This window comes from Primulina eburnea, chromosome 14, assembly GCF_022965805.1.
Source record: "Primulina eburnea isolate SZY01 chromosome 14, ASM2296580v1, whole genome shotgun sequence".
NCBI classification, from domain to species: domain Eukaryota; kingdom Viridiplantae; phylum Streptophyta; class Magnoliopsida; order Lamiales; family Gesneriaceae; genus Primulina; species Primulina eburnea.
Genome location: NC_133114.1, coordinates 18800423 through 18806558, shown reverse-complemented (window position 1 = coordinate 18806558; position 6136 = coordinate 18800423). Strand labels below are relative to the sequence as shown.

Genomic DNA, 6136 nt, shown 5'->3' with positions numbered 1-6136 from the left:
TGAAATAACTAGCTCTTCCTAAGGTCTTTACTGAGGTTGGCCCCCAAATATCTGAGTGAATGTAATCAACGGTGCCTTTGGTATTGTGGTTAGATGTGTTAAACTTCACTCTAGTTTGTTTACCTAAAATGCAATGTTCACAGAATTCCATCTTGTGGACATAATCTTTACCAAAAGTGCATTGCTTATTCAGTTCATCAATGCCTCTTTGGCTAATGTGCCCCTGTAACGTCCCGAAAATTTGAAAGTCCACGGAAACCACATGCATGCAACTTATTAAATTTCTTTGGTATTTTATTAAATTTTTTTAAAGCAGTAAATGCATGTTTATTTCATTAATTATGTATTCAATTATTTTTATGCATTTTATACATAATTCATGCATGATATAATTTAATTCATAAAATTCATGCCTTAGGATTTCTAGATGCATTTCACGTTCGAACGAGGATCGGAGACCGGAGAATTTTGGGGAAAATTATTTTATTTATAAATTAATTTAAAGCGTTTTTAAGTTCATTTTTCAAAAATGGGAATTTTTGGATATTTTTACCCGTAAGATTTTAATTTTTAATGGTACACTAATTTTATCAAATCAGAGGACTTTTTAATGGTTCAGTTATTATTTTCAAAATCTTTCCAACTCAAAATATTTTTCGGGAGTGTATTTGAATTTAACGAGCCAACTTTTAAACTCATTAGACTTAAATATTATTTTAAACCTTTAATTAGCAAGGTTAGGGCCTTTAATCTTTTTAATTAACATAACAATTAAACTCATTTCCACCACCCCTTAACCTCCTCGTAAACCCCACATCCGATATGCACAAATCCTTTTAGAATTTCATCGGTTTTTTACAGCAGCAAGCTCAAGGGACACGGCCACATCATTATCCATATAATTAACCCTTAAATATTTCCCTAAACTCCCACTAAATCCAAATACGTTTCAGCAGCCGTCCACCTCCACCACTCACAAGCTTCTTCGTGATTCTTGCTGCTGCAAAGTTCGGTAAGGCCAATTTCTCCTTCAAGCTAAGCGTTCATCCCTTCGGCCATGTCACACGATCAATTATCCTAGATTTTTCCACCAAGGCACGCTTTGTGTCCTTATTTCTGCATCATTCACGCCATTATATGTTGTTCCATTTGTGCTCGCATACGAAAAATGTTTAAACCCGTTGTTGCTTCATTTATGCATTTGGTTTTCAAGTGATCATGCTACCCTTAGTTTGGTACTCACGTTTTCTGACTTTTAGTGCAAGGGGTTGCTGTTTTGTGAAGGTTAAGGGGGCGTTCAGGAGGGCAGACCGATGCTGTGTAGAGGGCGTAAGTTTTGGACAGGTTTGGGAGGGGGCCGAGAGGTGTAGGATGGAAGGGTTTTCTCGCTTTTGGGTGGTGAGCGAGGGAGAGGTCGAACCGCCGGCGCGAGGGCTGAACCGAGCCACGTACTAGGCCCTGGTGGGCTGAAGACACGGCTTGGAGAGGCTTGACAGCCGCTGGATCTGTCCTCATAGTGGTTTGATCAAAGCTCAAGTGCTAAGGGGGAGTCTCGGGTGTGATCTTTTGGCTGTTTTGCGGTTCTACGCAAGATTTGTACAGCTGCCTCTCGCTTTGGTTTACCTTGGTTTATCAGGTCTCTTGTGGCCTTAAGGGTGAGATTTTAAAGGCTGTAAATGGGTGATAAGAGGTGGACCGAATATTTCAAGGGTGGGAGCCATGTGGGGGTTGTTGATTGCACTAAAAGAGGGGTGACCGAGTGCTTGGTGTTTCTTCTGGATTGGTAGTCGAGAGTTTTGGGTAAGATAATAGAGTATTAGGAGTTGTGTAGTGTATTTAAGGTATGCAAAAAAGTGGGAAAGATTTAGTTGAATTTTGAGTCGATTCGGATTAAAACCGGAACTCCGGTCCAAGTTTTAAAAAAATCGGTTTAGTTGTGAATGAGCTCGAGTTTACGTCTAAGAATGTTTTTAAATAATGTTTTGGGACATTTTAAGGAGTTTGGTAAGCTTCGGGTCAATTTTAGAGGCCCAAGGGTGAAACGATCATTTTCGGGTTTCCAGGGGAAAAATGGTCATTTTGCACCCGGGGTGAGATTTTGGTCTTGGCATCGCCCTGAGCACAAATTTATGATATTTTAAATTTTTATGCATCATGATCACGATTTTAATATTTTATGAAGATATATGTCGCATGCTTGGATTTAAGAAAAAATGCATTGATGCATGATTTTTATAAGTGATGAAAATGATAATGTTTTGAATGACGGGAATTAGTTGTGGCTATCGAAGTATATATAAATGTTTAAGACGTAAATGCTGATGATGAGGCCTAGGCACAGTGGATGGGTGATCCTGTCACTGATGTCCGATAGCCACGGGGTACCGCGGTTCTATATATGATGGATCCATTGTAAATGATGTACGATAGTCACCTCTAATGAACTGAGTTCACCAATGATAAATGATGAATGATAAACGATGAATGATGAATGATGAATAATGATGAGCTGTTTTGACACGTCATGATTTTACACGACACATTTATGTTACGTTTTTAAAGTTAATGAAAGGTATGTTGAGTATGGTATTTTTCACTGATGTGTGCTATGTATATGTATTTGCTATTAACGGTGTAGGTGTGTTGAGTCTTTAGACTCACTAGGCATGTGTGATGCAGGTGAGCTTAATGATGAGGGGACTGAGGTGATGAATTCTGAGTAGGCAGACCTGGTGCGGTGCAACGACCCGAGGACCACACGTTTTTCCGCATTATGATTTATGAGATTGAAAGGAGATAACCATTTTTACACGTTGATGATTTTAAGATTTTTATTTGTTTATGGTTATTTTAAACTGCAAGATTTTACTGTCAAATATTTAAGATCATTTTTTTAATGTTATATTTTCTGTAGATCGCATGCATGCGAAACGTTTAAATGTTATTTCGAAAATGTGAGCTAAAAAAAAATATTTCCGCGCTTTTAAAACGAGTAGATGTTTCAGTTGGTATCAGAGCAAATGTCCTGTATAGGGTTGTGCTACCGCCAGCTTCTGCAGCTCAATCTTCAATCCTCAAGTCTGTAAGCTTTTATAATTTAAATATTTTAAATGTTTTTAATGCTATCACCTGCATGTTTACATGATATATGCTTTACAGTACATGTTTATCTATCATTATGTTTTGAGATTAGATGTTTCAAAATTTTTATGCATATTACGACATGAGTTGATAAATCATATGATTTTCATGCATACTGGTTTTGTGGTTGAATTGGACTTGATAAGAATTTTGCTATTGGGCATTAAGAAATGTTGGAAATTATTTGACTATATTAATTTTTGAGTTAGTAGTACTGATGATCTACTTATGGGTCATAAGTTAAATTTAAAATTTGTGAATGCCTTTGGGACTTGTATATTTTCTAAGAAATTACCGATGGTTCGTGGTTGTTAGTCGAGTTAATTTTTGAGGATTTCTTATAAGGATTAATGATTCGAATATTATGACGATCTTTGGAAGTATAAAAAATGTAGAATTTATTTAGGATGCATACTCTACCTAGTAAGACCTAAGGATTGACTGGATGAATTGAGAATTTTAAGGACCTAATTGTAATAACCAATAATTGAGGACCTAAGTGCAAAAAAAAAAATTCTAAGGGAATAATTTCGAATTTACCGAATTTTGGGATTAAGTTCTGAGTTTTAAGAATTTTAAGGTTTAACGAGGCAAAAATCGAAAATTTTTGGTGACCAGGAATGCAAATTTTGTATGGTCGTAGGGCCAAAACGGTAATTTTCGAGAACTTTAAGGGCCAAATTGCAAGTTCCGAAATTTTTGAGGATTAAATTCGAACTTGGAGGAACACTTGGGTTAAATCAGTAATTCTTCAAGGTTATGGGAATTGATTTTGGGTTTAATAAGCTTAAAATTATTGAACTTTATGATACGGGGAACCTACAAAATAGAATTAGGTAGGGGTGTCAAAATGCGACACGACCCGTCAACCCGACACGACCCAACACGGAAAAAATTAGGTTCAGGTTGGGTTTTTCGGGTTCGGGTTGGGTGGGTTCGAATTAGTGCCATGTTATGCGGGCCCGCGAACTTTTTTTTTTTGAAATATTACCTATATTTATATATATAGGTATGTTTGAACAAAATTTATTGTATATTTAAATGATAAATTTTCATCATTTAATATTTATTTTGCATATTTTTATTTTAGTAACAATTTTTTATTCGATTTAATAAATATACTTTTAATTTTCTACAATTAAACTTTCAAATTTGAATCGGAAATTTTGTTATTATGTGTTTAAATTAAAATATTATAATTTTTAATTTTTTTGAATTTTTTTCATTAATTTTTTAAAAAAATTTAGAAAAATAAATAAAATTCGGGTTATGCGGGTTAGACGGGTTTAGTCGGGCTATACGGGTTCGTGTTCTGGTTGGGGGTTTTCGGGTAGCTTCGGGTTCGGGTTGGGTTCAGGTTGAAAAAAAAATAAAAAAAATTTCGCAGGGTTGACCCGAAACCCGACCCAACCTACCCGATTGACACCCCTAGAATTAGGAACACCAAGAACTTATGGGTAATTGTGGAATTTTCGAGATTAAGGAAAAATTGGATAATATTCGAGGAAAGTAAGAATTAATGTTACAAGTTTTAAGAAATTTGGGAACTTATTTAGCAGTAAGTGAGAATTGAATGGTTTAAATGATATGAATTTTTGGTGATTTAGTCTTGAAGGATATTTAGAACCTTTAGATATCTAGGTTATAATGTTATAAGGAATGATAATCAAGGACATTGTAGGATGAATCAATCTTGGTCTTGAAAATTTAAGTGCTAGTGAAATAATGTTGTGGCAAATTAAGAATTTAAAGTGATGACAATTTAAGGTGAAGTTGATCAATTAGTTAAGTTATAAGATTCGACAGTAAGTTAACTAATTTTTGAGAACTTAAGTTTGATGTATCATAAATTTTATTCATGATCTTAACAGTTAAGATTCTACCTTGTTGGAATTTAATTTTGCTAGAAAGTTGGGTAAGATTGATGGTTGTGTTATTTGATAGACGCATGTAAGAGGTGAGGTAGACACCTTGTATTGAGGAATTTTGAAAGTCATTAAGAAACTTGGGACTAAGCAGGATACTATCTAATACTACTTGGGGTGCGTAAGTTTGAATTTTCAGTTTATGAGATAGGTGTTCATACAAAATTTATGGATGAAATAAAAACAAAAGAGAATTAGTGGTGTTCAACATAGGTTACCAATGAACGAATATGAAGATTTTTACCGAGTAAGAAATCTAAAATCTTGATGTGGGAATTCTGGAACTCTATGGGTTATAAGAGAAGTTGAATTATTAGAGTTAGTCTAAGGCTACCATGAGATAACTTATTAAGTTTTATACACTAAAATTAATTAAGCATTGAGTATAAGTAAGTATGCGACGTTCGTCACAATAAGGAAATTCCAAGAGTCTTAGGCCTCAACTTTCTTGCAATTGGGAAGATAATAGTTTAAGCATGTAATTGAGGATAGCAGGGCTTTATAAAAATATAGGTAGAAGGTCGATATTGTATATTTCGGTTTTATGGATTAATGTTACTCGAGGATTAAGATTTGCAACAATTTTGTATTGGGGATGTACTTGTAAATAGTTAAGTTACGTAAGTTTTGTTCCGTAAGATAAAGATTCGATTCAATTATCTTAGGCTAATTTTGTTAAGGAGTTAAGATAAGGCTTAATGTTTAAGTGTATCACCGAGGATAGCAGTCGGTCATTAAATTTTGGGGCTAAGGTTTCCTAAGTTGAACTGCCTAAATGCTAACAAAATAGGTCAATGAACACCCTGGATATAGTATAAGAAAGTAAGACGCGATAAATACGGACTGCAATTTCTAATATTGGGAATTTTGATAAAAGTTGAAATTCGATATTATAGAAAATGGAACTAAGTCACCATAAGTCGTTTTAAGTTGCGATTCGCAATCAAGGATTCAGTAGGCAACTTAATTAGGAATGAGGAGACGTAAGGACAACTTACACTTATTTTATCACAGTAGCGCAGCGGAAGCGTGGATGATTGGGATATTAGAATTAAGGATCTAACTTTTCG

General features: G+C 34.8%; 1 long non-coding RNA gene across 1 annotated transcript; it reads left to right on the top strand.

The window, feature by feature from the left end:
• The first annotated feature begins 909 nt into the window (after nucleotides 1-909).
• Nucleotides 910-5462, top strand: LOC140812512 (uncharacterized). The gene is made up of 3 exons (XR_012113682.1): nucleotides 910-1012; nucleotides 2639-3977; nucleotides 4580-5462. It is a non-coding gene; the product is annotated as an uncharacterized lncRNA (long non-coding RNA).
• Nucleotides 5463-6136: the final 674 nt, after the last annotated feature.